At 46.2% G+C, this 6,000-nt stretch overlaps 1 protein-coding gene across 3 annotated transcripts in view; it reads right to left on the minus strand.

The window, feature by feature from the left end:
• GNAO1 (guanine nucleotide binding protein (G protein), alpha activating activity polypeptide O) overlaps nucleotides 1-6,000 on the minus strand; it is a 181,068-nt gene that overhangs the window by 57,779 nt on the left and 117,289 nt on the right. The gene's annotated exons all lie outside the window — the stretch shown is intronic.

Consider the following 6,000-nt stretch of genomic DNA (forward strand, 5'->3'; position numbering starts at 1 on the left):
AGCCCCTTCTCCCCTCAGGAACTGTGAGGAACCAGTCTTTTCTTGTTACAAATGATGGGCATGAAAGGTGGCTCCCAAAAAAGTTAAAATGTGATGTTAAGTTCAGTGCATCTAATATATCCCTTATTTTGAACAATAAGGAAACAATTTTCATTAGTAGACTATGTTTTCCTGGGCCCACTGAACAAAGGATGAACAACATTTCAGGAGTGCCAGTGCCAGTGATCTGACTGCTCTAGATAGATCAGAGATGGGAAACTGACTTCAACTGGAGAGCCAACTCCAATCAACTGGCAGTGGGTGCCTGGGGCACTGGCTGCTCTGAGAGGACTCTAAGGCCAGGTTCAGTGCAGTGATTGATAAACAGTGACCACCAGGGAAGAGCTGGTGGTCAACGGTAGCACACAAGCTACATGTGTAGCTTCTTTGAATGTGAATGCCTCAATGGATTATCTCTGAGGTCGCTGTCCACCATCACACTGACTCTGCAACAAGCACACAAGCACTCACAATGTCTGACAGTCACGAGGGCTCTGCTGCTGCAGAGGGTGAGGTCTCTACGCAAGCCCTCACTACCACAGGTACCATCGCAAGTTCTGCCCCCTCTTGGATGGTGCTTCCCAACCCTTTCCATGTCAGGGTCCATCCACATAGAAAATGATGGCATCTGTAAAGCACCTTGCAGTAAGCACAGGGAGATGATCCTGTAACTCATCTGTGTGCCAGCACAGGCTGGTGAAGGTCTGCTTCAGGAAGGCTTTGCACCAGCTTCCACACTCTGGGCTTTGAATCCCAACAGTTGACTGCTGAATGCATTTCCACGTGTCGGCCTGGAAACAAGACTGTGATTCCTCTTGGGGCGGAGCTGTGTCTTCCCCTGGTATACCCCACCCCAGGTATGGGATGGGGCACAGAGCTGGGCACACAAAAGGCAGTGGTGAAATCATGGGAAACCATTCAGCAGTGGGCACAATTAGTAGTTGAAGGCTGCTTATGATACCTGTGGCTCTTCTCCACTGACCTCACCTTGACTGACCTTGGAGGTCCTGTTTCAGGCCAGGGGAGTTCCAGAGATGGTTCAGATGTACAAGAGCCCAGACCGGGGAGAAAGACGGCATGCATCGGGTGTGTGCTGGGTGCCTGTCATAGCACTTTATCCTCCCAGGAAATTTTAAGTGGAATTATTTATAGACAAAAAAAGTGTTTTTCCATGATTCATTCAATTAATTATAAAGCAGCTGTTTTTAATAATTTGGAATGTGTAAGAAAAGAGAAATGTCAGGGTAAGCCATAAATATACAGTTGAGGACACAGGTTCGGCGAGGAATCACTATACACAGTGATGATATCAGTAACACGGGTAACGGGTCCCAACAGCCAGGAGGTTGGTGGGCTGGCTGCGTTCAAAGTACCTTCTGAGCAACAGCTAGTGTGTGCCCCAATCATAAAGGGTACTGTTGGCCACGGGAGGGAGTTTGACTTTTATTCCAAGTGTGGTGGGAAGACATGGAGGGTTTTAAAGAGGGAAGAGAAATGATATTTTGTTTTAAAAGCTCATGCTGGCTGCTGTGGGCTGAGGGAGCTGGAAGAGTGGCCCCAGGGAGAACACTGAAGAGGTCACTGCAGTCATCGGAGCAGAGATGGTGGAGGTTTGTTGAATGTCTGATCTGGAAGGGCCTGTAGAAATGATGCCATCTGTGTTCCCTCATCATGGAAGTTAGGAAACTAAGGCACAGAGAGGAGGGGGCTAGCTTAAAGTTCCTGCATCACTAGTGACTTAGCTGATGGCTCCCAGGAAGAAGGTAGGAACAAGCTCAGGCTGGCCAGGGAGCAGGGGCTAGGGAGAGAAGGGACAGGAGGTGAAGGAAATCCTTCAGGGAGAGGCCAGCAATTTGAGCCATCAAGTTCCTGGGGCCCAGGGAACCTCAGTCTCCTGGGGCTGGCACTGGGGTTCCTAAGAACTGAACACCGCAGGTGGGGAGTGGGTGTCACTGGGGCTAGCAGGAGCAGTTTCTGAGCTGCTGATCAGAGAACTGCTCAAATCAACATGAGACTGGACACCAGTGCCACTGTTGGATGACCCACTGGCAAGATCCATGGGCAGGGACACTCAGGACCCAGGACATTCTGCCCACATCTGTACATCAAGACAGCAATGCTGTGAGCAGTAACTGGGCTTTGGAACCAGGCCTATTAGCCTCTCAGAATCTCAGTATCTTCATCTGTAAAATGGGGATGGCAACAACATGTAGGGTGGCTGTGAGTTTTAATGGGGTAGTGCAGCCAAGTGACACATAAGAATTGAACATCATGGCTACTACAGCTTATTAATCACACGTATCTAGAACTCTATGATGAATTGCTCAACCAGGCAGAATAGTTTAGCTGTGTTCCACTTGGAAGAAAAGCACAATGAAACAAGTACAAATCAGGGATTTGGTTAAAAATAACCAAAACAAAACAAAAAATTGCAACCAAAAAAATGTAAAAACCTAATCTCCCTTCACACGCATAATAACAATGAAAAAAACTATCAGTTCTGTGATAAGTGCTTAGATGGTCATCAGGGAAAGCCTTACCTACCACAGCCTCTTCACTCCCCATGTGAACAACTGAGAGCAAGGCAGAGGAAAACAAAGGCCCAAGGAAACAGAGCAGGAATGCAGAACTGGGGTTTGAGTCTAGGTCTTTCTAATCCCTGAAGCCTGTGCTTTTGGCTCTCCCACATCCCTTCTGTAAGAACTTGGATTGTCAAAAGTCCAACTCACTGCAATATACCTATTGGGGTGTGTTACATGGTCCATTAATACTCTTGGGGGGTTGAAACAAAAATAGACCCCCAACCCTCTATCAACTGTACTGTTATAGTGAGCCCAAGCTCTGTTTTCTTGACCACTATGGCTATCTGCTATTTTTATTGCTCAGCAGTGTCCACTATCAGCATCAGCTGGCCTGTATTCACACTGGCTACCCAGGTGAATGCCAGAGCTCTCAGAAGTGTGGGGGAGTATGGCCCTACACTGGGCTAAGAGAGATGGGCCTTGGCCACTTGGCAGTGAGTGAGCTGTGAGAACCACCATGTCAGGGACCCAGTGGTGGCTTCTGTTTCTTTTATTTATCTAGGTGGCTGTCTGGCACTGGGGATCCAAACCCATGAGCTTGGTGTTATAAGGCTATACTCTAACCAACTGAGCTAACCGGCCAGCTCCCAGTGGTGGCTTCTGGAACTAAAACTGTTGTTTGCTGGAACTTTGACAAGTTAGAGGGAGACAAGTCAAACTCTCTAATGTGTGGTTTAAGTAAATGAGGTTTAAGTAAAATTTCTCACATTGGTGGTTCAACTGGCAGCACTAAAGGAGTCCCAGAAAACTCAGGCACTGCCACAGACCTGCCATCAGCCCCATCAAAGGCTCCAGAGCCAATAGGAGCAGGAATCTGATTTTCAGATCTATTTGTATAAAAAGTTTCTGTTTTTGAAAATATTCTTATTTGCTTCTCAGGTATAAGCCAATTAGGAATCAACCCATTTTATAAATAAGAAAAATGTAGTCTGGAGGGGCAAGTATTTTACCCAGTGAGGCAGTTTGAAGTGGGTAACCCTAGATTTTAGTCTTTTTTTAAAAGAATTATCTTAGTTGACACATTGTAATTGCACATACTTATGGAGTACAATCTGATGTTCTGTTACATACATATGTTATATGACGATCAGGTTAGGGTAGTTACGGTATCCACCATCTCATGCATTTTTCTTTTCCTTGTGGCAAAAACATTCAAAGACCTCTCCTCCAGCTATTATGTAATATACAAAACTTAACTGTTAACCATAGTCAGTTTTAGTCCTGACTCTGCCACTAACTGCCTGTGTGACCTTGCCAAATCTGAGCATTGCAACCTGTTCAATAGTCCCAACTTCTCAGGGTGTTATGAGGATTAAAGGAACATGTATAAGCTATTTAGGACAGTGCCTGGAGCATGGTTAGCAGTCAGTAGATGTTAGTTGTCACCATGTCACACAGTTGGCCAAGGGTGAGCTGTGGCGAGAAACAACTTGACTTGGAGCAGGCACGCACTTACTTAAATCCTTTGCACTGCTTGACCATGCCTGGTACAGAGTAGGTTTATAGTATAACCTTTTTAGTATTATAGGAGGCCCCACTGAGATGTGATGGAAGCTAGAGCCTCTCCTTAGAGAAGGGACACAGTCACATACATGTGCGCGCGTGCACACACACACACCAAACTGCCTTTTATTTCTGGGGCTGTAACCCCAGAATCCCAGGTTAGGAATCTGGCCAATTATAAAACACAGGCATCTAAATGGTTTCTAAGCCACACCATTAGCTCTGATTGTCTGGGTCAATGAGGCCTTCCATGCCAGGTAAACTGTGCTGATCTTTCCCAGTAGAGTAATAAACCTGGCAAAGCTGCTTGTGTAACTATTTCCACCCTGCCGAAGATGCCCTTTCCTCATCTATATCGTGTGGAAGTGGCTTCTCTGCTAGCTCCCCATGCAAATTTAATAATGTTCTGAAATATCTGTCCCACATAAATATAAATGTGTTTCCAACTTTGAGGCTTTAGCTATCAGAAAGAGGCTTTCAGAAATCATTCAGAGAGTTATTTGATATACTGAGTCAACAGCTTACTGGAAAAAGTGATTCAGAGACAAGAAAGAAAGAAAAGAAAAGAAGGGCTGGTAGAGACTAGGGAAGAAAGGAAAGGGAGAAGAGGAGAAAAGGAGGGCCCTCTGGGGCTGGGGCAGGGGCAGGCGCACAGTCAACAGCTTACTGGAAAAAGTGATTCAGAGACAAGAAAGAAAGAAAAGAAAAGAAGGGCTGGCAGAGACTAGGGAAGAAAGGAAAGGGAGAAGAGGAGAAAAGGAGGGCCCTCTGGGGCTGGGGCAGGGGCAGGCGCACAGGGAATCTCTGGCAATCACAGCTCTGCCAGTCACATGCAGCATCATGCCAGGCCCTTTCTGAAAAGGCTTTTATCTTAGAGAATTAGACGCAGCAGATTGGAGGAAGCAGGCCCCAGGGTCCTCCCTCCCCAGAGTGGGATTCACCTCCATTAATGCTTCAGTAAGGAGTGAGAAAAGCTGCCTCTCTCCAGTGGACAGCCCTGGGAAGACTAGCTAACCTGACACCGGGTTGGGGGCTTCACCTGGAGAGTGAAGCTGAGAATGTTTACCTGGACTGTGGGCCCAAGCCTTGTCTTAAAGTCAAGCAGGCCAGAGTCTTCGTGCTGGCCCTGCCATCTATCACCTTTGTGACCGTGGACAAGGCACTCAACCTTTCTGAGCCTCAGTTTCCTTACCTGTACAATGAGGATAATCATATTACCTAACTCATAAGGATAAGGCAAGCCTTCCCAAACTTTGGTCCTTCCTATCTTGTTTTCATAATTTCTTTCCAGTCTGTGTGATGCTGCCACCCTTATATTTATAATGTGTTTCATTTACTTAACTCACTTTTAAAAAAGTTAAACCACTTCTTTGGCCTTATTCTAATATCTGGGCAATCGTGAGCTAGATGGGCTACATATGTATGTTTTGGCTTCATATTACAATAAACATATCACTATTAAAATGAAGACTGTCAAGTTAACACTAGAAATAGATGAGTGTTGGCACAGAGTCTGGCATGTATGTGTGTGCTCAATACATGGGAGTAGTGGTCACTGCCCTCGCCGTCATCACTGTCACTGATAAGTGCAAGCTGAAGGGGAGGTGACAATGGGGTCCACGTAGGCACCTGGGTTGAGAACTTTCCCCCACTTGGGGCTCCAATCCCTGTCCTGCCAAAGCCTGGATCCCAACCTGAGCTCCTCCTTCACCACTTTCCTCCTTACCTTTTCCATAGTGCCTTATGTCTGCACATATAGAAAAGCATCCTACACAAAGAGAGCTTTTTTTATTGTTTAGTTCAACATAAAGGAGGGAATACACCCTCTGTGGCCCAACCCAGCTGCACACACTTTTCTCATCTTCATAACTCCTAA

The sequence above is a fragment of the Galeopterus variegatus genome, unplaced genomic scaffold (genome assembly GCF_000696425.1).
Source record: "Galeopterus variegatus unplaced genomic scaffold, G_variegatus-3.0.2 Scaffold904, whole genome shotgun sequence".
In the NCBI taxonomy this organism is placed as follows: domain Eukaryota; kingdom Metazoa; phylum Chordata; class Mammalia; order Dermoptera; family Cynocephalidae; genus Galeopterus; species Galeopterus variegatus.